This window comes from Chiloscyllium plagiosum, unplaced genomic scaffold (genome assembly GCF_037043375.1).
Source record: "Chiloscyllium plagiosum isolate Xiang-an unplaced genomic scaffold, Cpla_swu_hap1 HiC_scaffold_9, whole genome shotgun sequence".
Lineage (NCBI taxonomy): Eukaryota > Metazoa > Chordata > Chondrichthyes > Orectolobiformes > Hemiscylliidae > Chiloscyllium > Chiloscyllium plagiosum.
In genome coordinates this window covers 106,629,676-106,646,936 of record NW_028270147.1, presented here as the reverse complement: position 1 = coordinate 106,646,936, position 17,261 = coordinate 106,629,676, and the positions used below count along the sequence as shown (strand labels likewise).

The 17,261-nt window shown below is 44.0% G+C and overlaps 1 gene segment (V, D, J or C); it reads left to right on the top strand.

Annotated features, from left to right (window-relative positions):
• LOC122545140 (Ig kappa chain V region Mem5-like) overlaps positions 1–17,261 on the top strand; it is a 486,054-nt gene that overhangs the window by 282,838 nt on the left and 185,955 nt on the right.

The window sequence follows — 17,261 nt, the reverse complement described above, 5'->3', positions numbered from 1 at the left end:
AAGCCTTCGCTGCCCTCCCTCCACAGCCAGAACATCCTTCCTCAGATAAGGAAACCAAAACAGTACACAATGCAATCATAAAATCACACAGTACAGAAGAGGCCCTTCAGCCCATTAACTGTGTACCAGCCAAACTATACTAAACCTACACCAGTCCCATGTTCCAACATGAGGCCCATAGCTAGAATGTTGTGACATTTCAACTGCTCACCCAAGTACTTTTTAAAGTTTATGAGGTTTCCCACTTCAACTACCCTCCCAGGCTGTACATTCCAGACTCCCACCAACATCTGGGTGAAAAACATTTTCCTCAAAACATCTTGAAACCTCCTATCTTTCATATTGAATGTGAGCCAACTTGTTATTGACCCTCCCATGAAGGAGAACAACTGCTTTCTCTCCACCCTGTCCATTCCCCTCATAACCTTATACACCTCTATCAGATTCCCCCTCCACCTTCTCTGCTCTGAAGAAAACAACCCGAGCTGATCCAATTTCTCTTCATCACTGAGAGGTTCCATCCCACGCAACATCCTGGTGATTCCCGTCTGCACCCTGTCCAGTGCAATCACATCCTTCCTACAGTGTGGTGATCTGAACTGCACACAGTATTCCAGCTGTGGCCTAACCAATGTTCTGCTTAACGGCAACATATCCTCCTGCTTTTATAACCAAAATCTGAAATGACAAAGGCAAGTCTACCATATGCCTCCATAATTGCTTTGTTAATGTGTCTTGCCACATTCAGGGATCAGTAAACAAGCACCCAAGATCACTCTGTTCCTCTGGGCTTTCTCAGTACAAAGAAAATTACAGCACAGGCACAGGCCCTTCGGCACTGTAAGCCTGCACCAATCCAGATTCTCTATCTAAACCTGGTGTCTATTTTCCAAGAATCTGTATCCCTTTGCTCCCTGCCCATTCATGCATCTGTCTAGATACATCTTAAAATGAGGCTATCATGCCTGCCTCTACTACCTCTGCTGGCAATATGTTCCAGGCCCCCACTACCCTCGGCATAAAGAACATTCCACGCATAGCTCCCTTAAACTTTTCCCCTCTCACTTTGAACTCATGACCCCTAGTAATTGTGTCCTCCAGTCTGGGAAAGAGCTTCTTGCTATCCACCCTGTTTACACCTCTCATGATTTAGTAGACCTCAAGCAGGGTCTCCCTCAACCTTCGACTTTCTAATGAAAACAATCCTGATCTACTCAACCTCTCTCTTCATAGCTAGCGCCGTCGCTACCAGGCAATCCTGGTGAACCTCCTCTGCACCCTCTCCAAAGCATCCACATCCTTCTGGTAATGTGGCGACCAGAACTGTACGCAGTATTCCAAATGTGGCCAAACCAAAATCCAATACAATTGTAACATGACCTGCCAACTCTTATACTCAGTGCCCCGTCATGCCATATGTCTCCTTGACCATGCTATGGACCAATGTTGCCACCTTCAGGGTACAATGGACCTGAACATCCAAAACTCTCTGAATATCAATTTTCCCCAGGGCTTTCCATTCACTGTATAGTTCGCTCTAGAATTGGATCTTCCAAAACGCACCACCTCACATTTGCCTGGAGTGAAATCCATCTGTCATTTCTCTGCCCAACTCTCCATTCTATCTATGTTCTGTTGCATTCACTGACAGTTCCCTTTGCTATCTGCTACTCCACCAATCTGCAGACTTGCTAATCAGACCACCTACACCTTCCTCCAGATCATTTATATATATCACAAACTAGAGCAGTCCCAGCATGGATCCCTGTGAAACATCACTGGTCACAGTTCTCCATTTTGAGAAACTCCATTCCAGTACTACTTTCTGCCTCCTGCTGCCCTGTCTGTTCTCTATCCATCTAGCTAGTACACCCTGGACCTATGTTTTCTCCATCAGACTACCATGGGGAACCTGGATCAAACATCTTACTGAAGTCCATGTATATGACATCCACAGCCTTTCCCTCATTAATCAACTTTGTCACTTGTTCAAAGAATTCTATTTAGTTAGTAAGACATGAAATTCCCTGCACAAATTCATGCTTCATATCACTGATAAGCCTACTTTCTTCCAAATGTAAATCTTCCTCAGTATATTCTCAAGTAGCTTCCCTACCACTGACATCAGGCTCACTGGTCTATAATTAGCTGGATTATCCTTGCTACCCTTCATAAACAAGGAGACAACATTAGGAATTCTCCAGTCTTCTGGGACCTCACCCATATTCAAAGATGTTACAAACATATCTGTTAAGGCCCCAGCTATTTCCTCAGCAAGTTGGGCTAGATCCCATCCGGACCTGGGGACCTCTCCAACCTAATGCCAGTTAGAATACCCAACACTTGCTCCCTCCTTAAACTGACTTGACGGAGAGTAATCAAACATCTATCCCTCACCTCAACATCTGTCATTTCCCTGTCCTTGGTGAATATTGATACAAAGTACTCATTAAGAATCTTCACCCATTTTCTCTGAGTGGGCCAACACTTTCACGAGTCAACTTTCTCCTTATGTGCGCATAAAAGGCTTTGGGATCTTCCTTAACCCTGTTTGCTAATGTTATTTCATGATCGCTTTTAGTCCTTTTAAATTCCTCGTTTCAGATTGGTCCTACTTTCCCGATATTCTTCCAAAGCTTTGGCTGTTTTCAGCCACCTAGACCTTATGTATTCTTCCTTTTTCCTCTGAGCCAGTCTCACAATTTCATCTTTTATCAAGGGTTCCCTAACCTTGCCATTTCTATCCTTCACTTTCACAGGGACATGTCTGTCCTGCACTCTAATCAACCTCTTTTTAAAAACCTCCTACGTATCAAATGTGGATTTACCTTCAAACAGCTGCTCCCAATTACATTCCCCAACTCCTGCTGAATTTTGCTACAGTTGGCCTTTCCCCAGTTTAGCACTCGTCCTTTAGGACCACTCTCGTCTTTGTCCATGAGCATTCTAAAATTTATGGAATTGTGATCACTGTTCCCAAAGTAATCCCTAACTGAGGTTTCAACCACCTGGCCGGGCTCATTCCCCAACACCAGGTCCAGTAGGACCCCTTCCTGAGTTGGACTATTTACATATTGCTCTATTAAACCTGCCTGGGTGGTCCTTACAAATTCTGCTCCATCTAAACCTCTAACTCTAAGTGAATCCCAGTCAATGGTGGGAAAATTAAAATTCCATCACCGCCACCCTGTTACTCCTACATCTTTCCATAATCTGTTTCCATATTTGTACCTCTATCCCACGCTCACTGTTTAGTCCAACTCAGGAAGGGGTCCTACTGGACCTGGTGTTGGGGAATGAGCCCGGCCAGGTGGTTGAAACCTCAGTTAGGGATTACTTTGGGAACAGTGATCACAATTCCATAAATTTTAGAATGCTCATGGACAAAGACGAGAGTGGTCCTAAAGGACGAGTGCTAAACTGGGGAAAGGCCAACTGTAGCAAAATTCAGCAGGAGTTGGGGAATGTAATTGGGAGCAGCTGTTTGAAGGTAAATCCACAACATTGTTACTGTACCCTTCCTATTTCTATGCTCTTCCCATACTGCCTCACTGCTCGAGTCCTCCATAGTGCCCTCCTTCAGCATAGCTGTGATATCCTCTCTGACTAGTCATGTAACTCCTCCATCCCTTTTACGTTCCTCTCTATCCCACCTGAAACATCTGTATCCTAGGATATTTAATTGCTGATCTTGTCCTTCCCTCAACCAAGTCTCCGTAATAGCAATAACATCATACTCCCAGGTACTAATCCAAGCACTAAATTCCTCTGCCTTACCTAATACATTTCTCGAGTTAAAACAAATGCACCTCAGACCACTTGTCCCTTTACGTTCATCATTTGCTCCCTGCCTACTCTTGCCGTTAATCACGCTGACTTCATTATCTAGTTCCTTTAGTTACGGCCTCCTTATTGTCCACTATCCTCCTTATTTGGTTCCCATTCCCCGTCCACATTAATTTAAACCCTCCCCAACAGCACCCACTTGGACATTGGTTCCAGTCCTGCCCAGGTGTAGACCATCCGATTTGTAATAGTCCCACTTCCCCCATAACTGGTTCCGATGTCCCAAAAATCTGAAACCCTCCCTACCGCATCATCTCTCAAACCATTCATTCATCCTGTCTCTTCTTTCATTTCTGCTCTGACCAGAACGTGGTACTGGTCCCAATCCTGAGATTACTACCTCTGAGGTCCTACTTGACTCTAACTTGACTCTAAATTCCCTAAATTCTGCTTGTGGAACCTCATCCCATTTATTACCAAATCATTGGTGCCTATATGCACCATGGCAACTGGCTGTTCACCCTCCCCCTTCAGAATGTCCTGCAGCCGATCTGAGACATCCTGATCCATTTAGCAGGGAGGCAACATACCATTTGTGAGTCTCGTTTTTCAACCACAGAACCACCTATCTACTCCCCTTCCAATTAAATCCTGTTTGACTATAGCCCTTCCACTCTTTTTCCTGCCCTTCTGTACGGTAGACCTGTTTTGGAAGGACATGACTGCAGGGGACACCTGCACTACCTTCCTGCTCTCTCTCTGCCTTTTGGTCACCCATTCCCTTTCTCCCTCTGCAATCCTAATCTGTGGTGTGTCCAATTTGCTAAACATGGTATCCACAACCTCTTCAGTATTGTGGATGCTCCAAAGTGAGTCCATCCACAGCTCCAGAGCCATCATGTGGTCTAAGAGGAGCTGCAGCTGGTCACACATCCTGCATGTGAAGGAGTCAGGGACATCAGCCGTGTTCTTGAGCTCCCACATTGAGCAAGAGGAGCATAGCACAAGTCTGGGATCTCCTATCATTTTTACTCTTAAGCATAACCTAGTCCAACTAGTCCTGCTATTTATTGAGTCCCTTGTCTTGTTCCTTTTTCCAAAGTGCATCACCACACATTTATCAGAGTTAAATTCCATCTGCCTCTGATCTGTCTGTCTGAGCAATCCGGTTACATCCTCCTGCAACCTCCTTCTTTCACAGAGCCAATCTTCATGTTATCTTAAAACTTACTTATCATCCCACGTCACATTATCATCTACATTGTTTCTATAGATCACAACTGAAAAGAGACCCAGCAGTGATCCCTGTGGTAACCCACTGCACACTGGACTACAGTTACACAAACAGCTTGCTGCCTCACCCCCTGTCTCCTGTCACTGAGCCAGTTTGGAATTGAATACTCCAGGTGTGGTCTCACCAGGGCTCTGTACAATTGCAGCAAGACATGCCTGCTCCTGTACTCGAATCTTCTCACTCTGGAGGCCAGCATCCCATTTACCTTCTACACCGCCTGCTGCTCCTGCACACGGACTTTCAGCGGCCTATGTACAAGGACACCCAGGTCTCAATCTGCCTTGCCGTTTTTGCTGTTAAATTGGGTAACCTCACATTTCTTCACATCATATTTCATCTGCGACTCACTCAACTTCTCCAAATCACACTGAGGCATCTCTGCCTTCTCCTTACAGCTCACCCTTTCACCCAGATTTGTGCCATTTACATACTTGGAGATATCATCTTTAAGTTGCTTCTCATAGATTATTCTGAGTGTATTTGTGATTGGAAGGATCTTGGCCTATGATACCCCATTAGTAACTATCTGTCATTCTGAAAAAGGCCCATTTATTTTGATTCTTTGTTTCCCGTCTGGTGACCAGTTCTCTCTCCATGTCATTATGCTACTCCCATCACATGAGCCTTAATTTTACACACTAACGTCTTGCCTTGGACTTATCAAAAGCCTTTCGAAAGTCCAAATAAACCATATCCACAGGCTCCCCCTTATCAAATCCACTCACTACATCCTCGAACAATTCCAGTCGATTTGTTAATCATGATTTCCCTTTCGACAATCCATGTTGACTCTGTCCAATTCTGTCACAGTTTTCTAAGTGCTGAAAAATAAAATATTTTATAATGAAGTTGAGCATTTTTTCCATGTCTGGTTAATTGGTCTAAAGTTCCCAATTTTTTTTCTCTCTCTCTCTTTTCCAGTAGACATATTCAATTAGCTGCACTCCACTCTGTAGGACCTATTCCACAGTCGACAAACAGACAACCATCAATGTTTCCAATATTTTATAACCACTTCATGAATTACTCTGGAAAATATATTATTTGTCCCTGCTAATCTAACAAACTTCAATTTTCCCAGAACCATTTCCCTCCAAAAGCTGATTTCCTTCAGTACCTTGCTCTGACAAAACTTTGCATTCACCAATATTTTTGATATATATTGGAAAATTAATTTGTGCAGAAAAACCCAGAATAAGTTTATAATTGGTCCGTCATCTCTTTGTTTCAATTATAACATTATAACACTTGTGTGGAACGTCCTCAAATGTCATCTGGAAGTCCATAGAAACAACACCCATTGACATTCCCTTATCTCACTCATTAGGACCTCTTTTAAAAATGTAACCAGGTTAATTAAAGATGTCTGACCCTTTTTAAATCCATGCTGATTCTCTCTGATCAGTTCATATTTATCAAACATTCTGTATCTAAAACCACATTCAATCACTTCCTAACAACAGACATTCAATGGAGATGTTCATTGTGAATGAGGTTAGGAAACAGCTAGTGCTGACACAAGGGGCTGAACAGCCTCCTCCAATGCTGGAGCCTTCTCTGTTTCCTTGACTGTAACATTCAGATAGGGACAGGACTGGGCTGCAGCTTCAACAATGGGTTCAATGTAGACGGATGGAGTGTCATTAATGGGGAATACATTGTACATTGTGTCCAGGAGCCTCTCGAAAAGATGTCTTTCTCTTTCTCCCTTTTCAGCTCCAGGGCTGTCATGAAGGTGCTGCAAGAATCTTTGTTGAAGAATTTTCTGGACGGTGAGGGCTGTGGGAAGGATTTCAGCAGTGACTAATGATTGCAGCTCCTTGTTCAGTCTGCTCCTCCCTCACCACTGATCCAGCCATGTAACCTCTATCACACTGAGTGACATTGCAATAAATATCATAGTGTCAGTGCCAGCAAACAACAGCATCACAGTCTGACCCACTGGGACAGGCATCACTGCCTGACATCAAAGAATGGATCCTGAATCCCCTTCTGAATCTCCATGCTCACAAACCCTACAGCATCGAAAATATACTGATACGCAGCCCTTTTGATTAAACATTGACCCCCAGAGAACCCCTTCAGAGGTAGAAGTCAGCAGCAAGACTGAGAGAGAGGGAGAGGGAGAGGGAGAGATGGGTTGAGGCAAAGACAAAGAGAGGGAATGGGAGAGAGAGGAAGATATAGAGAGAGGGAGGGAGAGAGGAAGAGGGGGGAAGAGAGAGAGAGAGAGTGACTGAGAGGGAGTCAGTGACTGGCAGCCAGCTGTTGGCCATGTCTGAGGGAAGGAGCCTTATTCCAATTATGTCAGACCTTGATGAGGCCGCACCTGCAGCACTGGGTCCAGTTTCGATTTCCTTCCCCATGAAAGGATACACTCACCCAAAATCTATCTGGAAGGAGTGCAGCAAGGATTTTTGAGACTGGTTTCTGCCATTGGGGGATTCTCCGATGAGGCCAGATGGAGTCTACTGGGAGATTATTCCCTGGAGTTTAATGGAGCAGGCTGGAGGGGCTGAATGACCTCCTGTTCTTCCTATTCCTTCTGTTCTGATGATGGTGTCAGTGTGTGTTGATGAGAAATGGGGTTCCTCTTTTGAAACTGCTCCTGATTTAATGATGGAACTGGAAGCCAGGAGAAGCTGCAGAAGCTTCAGTTTCTAACCAGAAACTGCCCACTCGGCCTCTTGGACACGATGAGCTGGTTTATTGTGCCCAGCACCAACAACCCCCTCCCTCTCTCCCGCCACGACAAGGCCCTGACTGACTGGATTCTCATTGTTACATTTTCCCAATTCTGAAGGAAATCCTGTCCCTCTGGTCCAGCATTCCAGCACATTCCCAAAACTGAGATCTGGATCTGGAGTGGGCCTGTTCCTCTCAAATATCGATTCCAATGATGAAATTCCACTGGATCCCTTGCTGCAGGGAAAGGATCAGCCAGGGCCGTATTCTTCAGCCATGGAGAATAATGATGGGATATTTGGAGTGTGAGTTTGATGATGTAAATATGGACCATTGCAGCAAAGACATTACAGATGGTTTGTACAGACAGCAAAGCCCAAACCAGAGCATTGTGTCAATCAACACAGAACTAATAAAAGCTTCAATAAAAATGGTTATTAATGTGATTCTCAGAGATGTGTCCTTATTCTAGTCACAAATGACTATTTCCCAGTGACGGGGTCCATCCTGCTAAATATTAGATACAGCTGGGCTTTGGAGAAATATTGGGCAGATGGAGTGTAATGCGGGGTACATGAATCACAAAGTTAGTATGCAGCTACAGCAAATGAATCCGGAGGCAGATGGAGTGTTGATGCTCCTTGTAAAGGGAATGCAATCTAAAAGCAGGGATGTTTTACTGCAGCTGTACAGGGGTTAGGGTTAGGGGCTTGGTGAGAGCACATCTGGAGTATGGTGTCCAGTATCAGGCTCCTTATTGAAGAAAGCACAGGAGCTGCATTGGATGTAGTTCAGAGATAGTTCCCTTGACTGATTCCTGGTATAGAGCAATTGTCTTATGGGCAAAGGTCAAACAGGTTTTGAATCTGATCCCTGGAGTTTAGAAGAATGAGAGGGAATCTCATTGAAATGTACAGAATTCTTAAGGGGCTTGACAGGGTTAATGCTCAATGTTTCCCTTCATGGGAGAGCAAGGGCTACACAGAAAACCACTAAGTAACCACTAGGACAGGATCCAGAACACAGGAGGATCAGAAAGCTGAACTGTATCTATTTTAATGTAAGGAGCTTGACCAGTAATGTGGTTGAACTGAGAGCATTGGGAATATAGAGTCATCAAGACACAGAGATGTACAGCATGGAAACAAACCCTTTGGTCCGACCTGTCCATGCCGACCAGATATCCCAACCCAATCTAGTCCCACCTGCTAGCACACAGCCCACATCCCTCCAAACCCTTCCTATTCATATGTCCATCCAAAAGCCTTTTAAATGTTGCAATTGTACCAACCTCCACCACTTCCTCTGGCAGCTCATTCCATACACGTACCACCCTCTGTGTGAAAAAGTTACCCCTTACGTCTCTTTTCTATTTTTCCCCTCTCACCCTAAACCTATGCCCTCTAGTTCTGGACTCCCCCACCCCAGGGAAAAGACTTTGTCTATTTATCCTATCCATGCCCCTCATAATTTTGAAAACCTCTATAAGGTCACCCCTCAGCCTCCGAAGCTCCAGGGAAAACAGCCCCAGCCTGTTCAGCCTCACCCTATAGCTCAAATCCTCCAACCCTGACAACATCCTTGCAAATCTTTTTTGAACACTTTCAAGTTTCACAACATCTTTCCGATAGGAAGGAGACCAGAATTGCACACAATATTCCAACTGTGGCCTAACCAATGTCCTGTACAGCTGGAACATGACCTCCCAACTCCTGTACTCGATACTTTGACCAATAAAGGAAAGCATACCAAACGCCTTCTTCACTATCCTATCTACCTGCGACTCTACTTTCAAGGAGCTATGAACCTGCACTCCAAGGTCTCTTTGTTTAGCAACACTCACTGGACCTTACCATTTAGTGTATAAGTCCTGCTAAGATTTGCTTTCCCAAAATGCAGCCCCTCGCATTTATCTAAATTAAACTCCATCTGCCACTGCTCAGCCCATTGGCCCATCTGATCAAGATCCTGTTGTAATCTGAGGTAACTGTCTTCGCTGTCCACTACACCTCCAATTTTGGTGTTATCTGCAAACTAACCATACCTCTTATGCTATTTCATATACTGTTGCATTGTCTTCTTGGAATATCATATTGTTGCAATTGCTGAGACATGATTGAACAAAGATAGGACTGGCAGCTCAACATTCCAGGGTAGAGAAGTCTCAGGTGGGATAGACAGGGTGCAAGAGAGGTGGGTATGTTGCATTATTGATAAAGGAAACCATCGCTGCAGTATTGCTACTGAAGGAGCATTTCTTGGAAGGGTCTTCACATGATGCTGTCTGGGTAGAGCTAGACAAAAGGACAATCACTTTGCTGTGATTATACTACAGGCTCTCCAATAGTCAGATGGAGAGGGAGGAGCAGATATGTCGGCAAATCACTGAGAGGTGTGAGAGGAATAGGGTTATACTAGCAAGGAATTTCAACTTCTCTAACATGAACTTTACGTTTGACTTCATGTGAATGGAATTTTTAAAGTCCATCCAGAAAAGCTTTTGCTGCCAGTACGTAGATAGTCCCATAGACATGGGCAGTGCTGGGCTCAATCCGAGTAATGTCAAATTGTTGGAGAGTCAGTGTGTGAGCATTTTGGAGATAGTGAACATAACTCCGTAAGTTTCCTAATTATTATGGAAAGGAATGAGGGTAGTGCAGAAGTTAAGTGTCTAAAGTGAGGCAAGGCCAATTTCAATTTCATTAGACAGGATCTGGCAAATACAGACTGGGAGCTGTTACTTGGAGGTCAGTCTACATTTGGAAAGTGGGGATCTTTTTAATGTAGTTCAGGGCCAGCTCAGAAAGAAAGGCAAGGACAGCAGCTCCTGGGATCCTGGATGTCAAGGAACATGGATAGTTTGCGAAAGAAAAAGGAGGAAGCATATGCGAAGTATAGAGCATCAAAAAGAGGGGAGGTCCTTCAGGAGGAGAGAAAGTGTGGGGAGGTGCTTAAAAAATAGGAGGGCAAAGAGGAGCCATAAAATATCTTTGGCAGCCTGATCCCCTCACCCCAGAATAGTTAGGAAAGTGGCACTAGAAAGAATAGGTGCACTCGTGGTCATCTTTAAAAATTCTAGACTCTGGAGCAGTTCCTATGGATTGGAGGGTGGCTAACATAATCCCACTATTTAAGAAGGGAGACAGAGAGAAAACAGTGGTTTTGTAGGCCAGTTAGGTTGACATCAGTAGTGGGAGAAATACTGAAGTGCAATATAAAAGATGTGCAGCAAATTTTGTTGTAACCTGCACCTTATGAACTGGCACGCTTGACAAACCGGCAAAAGTTATATCCCTCAAATGTTTAATATATCATTCTGTCCAGTTATTATACATTTATAATTTATTAATTTCAATGTAAATATATTTTGTATTCAATTGAATGGCCACATGAAATACCAACAGTTGATTCAATTTCGAATCAATTTCTCCTCAAACACAGTGACCTGCCGCAATGCCCGGGTAATCAGTTGAGACTGTGAGTGAGAAGGATATGGGGAGAAAGTGGTCTATTCTAGATACAAAGCATTGCTGACCACAATCATCATCTAGTGGCCTGCTGGGTGTAGCTTGTCAGGAGCTGAACAAGAAAGAAAGAGTCATTAAGCTGAACAAGAAAGTTTGCAATTAAAGATGTCTAAGTTAAGTCACATACTGAGAGCAATAGGATTTGCCTGGATTCTGGAAAAGTAGGAGTGGTAGCAGTGATATGGTGACTGACAGATGTGAAAACAGTGTAAGCGTTTGTTGGATTCATCAAATACAAAGTGCCAATTTCTAATTAGAGTGACAAACATGATGCTAACCAACTATTCCCATTATTGGACAACACAGATCTCAGACTGAAACCCAAACAGAAACTGCTGAAGAAATGCCGTTGGTCTGCAGCATCTGTGGAGCAGAAGCATGCAATGCTGATGATTTATGTTTAATAATAAGACTTCCTGGCACAAAATAAATGAAGATAGAATAAAACACTCTGACAGAAACAACAAATTTAAAAGATTTCAAAACACAGCCAACTAAAATTCTTTCTATTCTATTATTATTGCTTTACAGTACTCAAAATCAAGAAGGGGCTCATTTCTCTATCGAATCTTTAGATTTAACTGAACTGTATTTTTCAATTAATTGTCTTAAAGTTTGATTGCCTTTTCCTTGGTTAATACTTCGCTGGCCACAGGTGAAGTGCCAGACTGGAGGATTGTCAATGTGGTTCCTTTATTCAAGAAGAACAGCAAGGATAGGCCAGGCAATTCCAGACCGGTTAGTCTGATGTCACTGTGAGGGAAAATATTAGAAAAAATCCTGAAGTACAGGATTAAGCGATACTTGGAGAGGTAGGGATGCCAGTATTGATTTGTTTGGCAAAGGCCCCACATGGAAGGCTGGTCCAGATGGTAAGAGCCCGTGGGATCCAAGGCAAATTGGCAAATTGGATCCAAAAGTGGCTTCCAAATATGAGGCAAAGAGTGATGGTGGAGAGTTGTCTTTGTGATTGGAAGCTTGTGACCAGTGGTGTATGACAGGGATTGTGGCTGGGACCCTTTCTGTTTGTAATGTACATTAGTGAATAGACTGTGATTGTATAATTAGAAAGCTTTCAGATGCCACATAAATTGGTGGTGTTGTTGATATTGATTTGATTTTTATTATATTGTCACGTGTACTCGCGTACAAAAGTATAGGAGGACAGTGAAAAATATGTAATGTCACCTTGCACAGGGCCATCTTAGGTACAAGGATGGGGGTACAGAATCTTAAGAACAAGGTAGAAAGAAAGAATAAAGTTAAAAGTTACATGTTCCAGACCTTTTTAGTTTTAAGAAGAAAATAAAGAAATAAATCTGGAAGTTCAATCATTACAGTCTTTCTTAAGCACTTAGCTGCCGTGGGATCATACTTTAAGTCATCACCTCGAGACCGGAAGACCATGCTAAGGCCGTGCTGGGCTGAGAGGCCACCAAATAGAGCAAAAGACCTCCCTGTGGGCCACTGGGAGATTGTCACACTAGGCCAAGAGTCCATCATATGAAGGGACAGTCTAGCGTGCTGGGCCGAGAGGCCACCACATCGAACTGACAGGCCACCATGTTGGACCTACATTCCGCCTTGCTGGGCTGAGAGGCTACCATGTCAGACCAAGAGTCTGCATCACCGGACTGGGAGGTCTCCCTGCAAGGCCAGGACACTGCCACACCAAGCTGAGAGGCCGCACCACTGCGGCTGCACTGGGTCAGAGGCTGGGAGTCGTGGCCGGGTTGATTTTAGTGTTGAGGGGGTTGGCTTATGAGGAGAGACTGACTAGATTGGGATATATTCATTCGAACTTAGAAGAATGAGGGGAGGTTTTATAGAAACATATGCAATTATGAAGAGAATAGAGAAGACAGAAGTAGAGAGGATGTTCCCATTGCAGGTGAAACTAAAACAAAAGGGTTTAGCCTTAACATTAGGGGGAGCAGATTTAGGACCAAATTGAGAAGGAACTTCTTCACCCAGAGGGTCATAAATCTATGAAATTCCTTGCCCAGTGCAGTAGTTGATGCTACTTCAGTAAACGTCTTTAAAGCCAAGATTTTTTTAAACAATAAAGGAATTAAGGGATACGATGAGAATGCAAGTAAGTGGAGCCGAGTCCACAAAAACATTCAGCCATGATCTTATTGCATGGTGGAGCAGGCTGAAAGGGCCAGATGGCCTACTCCTGCTCCTAGTTCTTATGTTCTTATGTGCCTTGGGAGTACTGAAGAACAAAGGGACCTTGGTGTACAAGTCCATCGATCCCGGAAGGTATCAGCACGGCTAGGCAGGGTGGTGAAGAAGGCATACGGAGTGCTTGCCATCATTAGCCGGGGTGTAGGATATAAGAGCAAGGAAGTCTTGTTACTTTACAGAGCATTAGTTCAGCCATTTCTGGAATACAGTGTACAGTTCTGGTCACGACACTGTTGGAAGGACATGATTGCACAGGAGAGGGTGAAGAGGAGATTCACCAGGATGTTCTCTGGGATGGATAGTCTCAGTTATGAGGAGAGACTGGATAGGCTGGGTTTGTTTTCTCTGGAGTAGAGGAAGCCTGGGGGGAGTCTGACTGAGGTATTCAGAATTCTGAGAGGCGCAGTCAATTGTGAGAATCTTTTCCCCATGGCAGGCATGTCAACGACCAGGGGGCATAAGCTGAAGGTGAATAAAATGTGTTTTAGAGGGGATTTAAGAATTTTTTTTCCGAGAGGGTGGAAGAAATATGGAATGTGCTGCCTGAGAAGGTGGTGGAGACAGCTCCTCTCACAACATTTAAGAAACATCCAGATGAGCACATAAAATGCCAGGGCATGGAAGGCTATGGACCAAGTGCAGGTAAATGGGATTAGTGCAGTTTGGTGTTTCCTGATCAGCATCGACATGGTGGGCAGAAGGGTCTGTTTGTTTGCTGTATGACTCTATGATTATGAAGAGAAGGATGTGGAAGCATTTTTCATGTCTTTTGAGAAGATATTAAAACAAGTGAGGTGAGGAAAAACAATGGAGCTTGGGAAGGACAAGAAGTTTCTATATCCATGCCAGAGGAACATTCTCAGGATCACGAGGAAGTGAAAAGGTGAAAAGCACGTATGCATTGATCCCAGAAACATACAGACAGATGTTTCAGAACTTACAGAAACAGCCTCCACAAACTTTTACTGAGTTTTAGAGAATTCAGCAAAATAATGTTGACAGGTGGATAAGAGCATTAAAGGCTGAGAATACTTACAATGCTCTCAGAGAAATTATTCTTTGAGAAGTATTTAAAACTTCCTTCCCTTCCTGAATCATAATTCATGTAAAAGACTGAAGGGGAACGACAGTAAGACAAGCAGCTAGAATGGCTAATGATTATAGACTTCATTAAAGCCAAAACCCTGCAGATGCTGGAATCCAAAGTAGACAAACAGGAGGCTGGAAGAGCACAACAAGCCAAGCAGCATCAGGAGGTGGAGAAGTCACTTGATGGGAGACTGTTCCAGAAACCTTATTCCCATCAGGCCCAGAAATGGGAGAAAAATAAAAATTGAGAGAGAGTGTCAGGAAGGCAGGGAGCCAGGGGAGAGAATGGACAGGAGGGAACAGCCCGAGAACTCCTCCTCAGATTAAGAAGGAAATTGCTGAGGGTGGAAGTGATGATCAGAAGCTGAAATGTTTCTCTTGGAATAAGGTGGGCCATATGTTTTTGGAATGTTGAAGTTCTGAGGTAGACCCATGGGACTTACAGGAGTTAGTAAAAATGAGTCAGAGGAGGGAACACAAACAGATAATCCCAGGAAGCAGGTTGTAGCTGTAACTCTAACAAAAAGGCTGGAGGTGAATTCTGTCATTAGTAAAGGAAGTTGGAAGATAGATGAGAGATGGACAGGATTTTTATCAAAAGGAATGGTGACTCCCTTTTCTTCAGCTAAACCCAGAACCAAACTGAGAGATACAGGGGCAACACAGTCACTTTTACTGGAGAAAGAACTGATGTATTGAGCTTGGTATAATAAATAGGATTGGTGGAGTATACATACCATTTCCATAATATAAAGTACAACTGGAATGTGATTTGTTATCAGGAGAAGTAATTGTCGGAGTGGGGGAAACATTCCCTGTTGAGGGAGTCGATTTCCTTCTGGGGAATGATTTGTCAGGACTAAAGGCAGTAGCTTCCCCGATAATTACAGAATGTCCAAAGGAGGGCCAAGAAACAGAACAATGACAGGGACAGGTTCCTGGTCTCTCTCCTTCGTGTGAGGTAACCAGGGCAATGGTTAAACAAAATCCATCAACAAGGGGTGATGTGATACCTCAACAAGTGAAAGGATCACTGAAACTTTCCGAAAGAGTGAAGATAATCCAGGTGGAGTGTTTGGTATGATGTCCCTAATTACAGCAGATCCAAAAAGCAGATCCTGAATGAAATAAATGAGCACAGTCAGCTCATACTGAGGTCGAGGCTGGAGGAGTTTCAGAGTGTTATTACCTTCAGAATGGAGGCTGATGAGGAAGTGGAGACCCCCCCCCCCCCCCCATAGACCCCCAGATAAAGAATTGTCAGTTAGACATTGGCTAGTGGTCCCACCCAGCTATCATAGGGAGATATTGTGGGGAGCACATCAGATTCCCATGACAGGGCCATGGGGATTTGGAAAACACAGGCGTCCAGAGTCACGTGTACTGAGCCAAAATTATGTAAAGATGTGATTCAGTTTTATAAAACGTGTCAGACTTGACCTCATCCTTACAGATCTGCCAATTACAGATGCATTTGTCCATGATAGTATCGGTAAGAGTGACCACCACATAATCCTTGCGAAGATCAACTCTTGCCTTCACATTGAGAATAATCTCTATTGTTTTGTGCGACACTATAACCATGCTAACTGGGATAGACTTACAACCGATCTCTCAACTCACGACTGGGCATCCATGAGGCACTGTGGGCCATCAACAGCAGCAGAATTCTGCTCCAGCACTATCTATAGCCTCATGGCCCAGTGTATCCCCTCTGAACGAGCAGGGAGGGGATGATGCGTGCTGACAGTGCATTGGGACCCCAAAGGTAGGGAGTCTGATTAAAGTTTCTGTGATTAAAACTGTTTATTGTTTAATAGTAGAAAGTAAGGACTGCAGATGCTGGAGATCAGAGATGAAAAGTGTTGTGCTGTTAAAGCACAGCAGGTCAGGCAGCATCCGAGGAGCAAGAGAATCAACATTTTGGGCAGAAACACTTCATCAGGAATGTCGGGCTGGAGAACCTGCAGAACATTTCAGGGAATATCTCTGGGACTCATGCACCAAACAACCCCACCGCCCTGTGGCCAGCCTATTCAAATCCCCTCTAACTCGGCCAAGGACATGTAAGTCCTGGGCCCCCTCCACTGCCAAATCCAAGCCACCTGATGCCTGGAGGAAGAATGCCTCATTTTCCGCCATTGGGACCCTCCAACTACATGGCATCAACATCAATTTAATCAGTTTCCTTATCTCCCCACCCCCGTCTCAACCCAGATCCAACCCTCCAACTCAACACCACCCTCTTGAACTTTCCTACCTGTCCATCATCCTTCCCACCTATCTGCACCACCCTATCACTATCACCCCCCACCTGCATCTACCTATCGCCTTCTCAGCTACTTTCCCCCCCACCCCCACACCAACTCTCCTAATTATCACTCAGCTCACTCCCAGCCTCCCACAACATTCATGATGCCCAAAACTGATTCTCCTGCTCCTCGGATGCTGCCTGACCTGCTGTGGTTTCCCAGTGCCACACTTTTCCACTCCAGCATCTAATAGTGTTTAACCTGTGTTTACTTTGATTTTAATTACTGTCCTCCATATAATTGATAGTATTAATTTCACTGTTTATTTCCTTTGCATTTATTCTTATATTATACTTACCTTTTGTATTAAATAAACACAGAGATTCTTTTGCCTTGAAATACCTGTCTACTGTTGCCTTTATTTGACATTTTTAAATA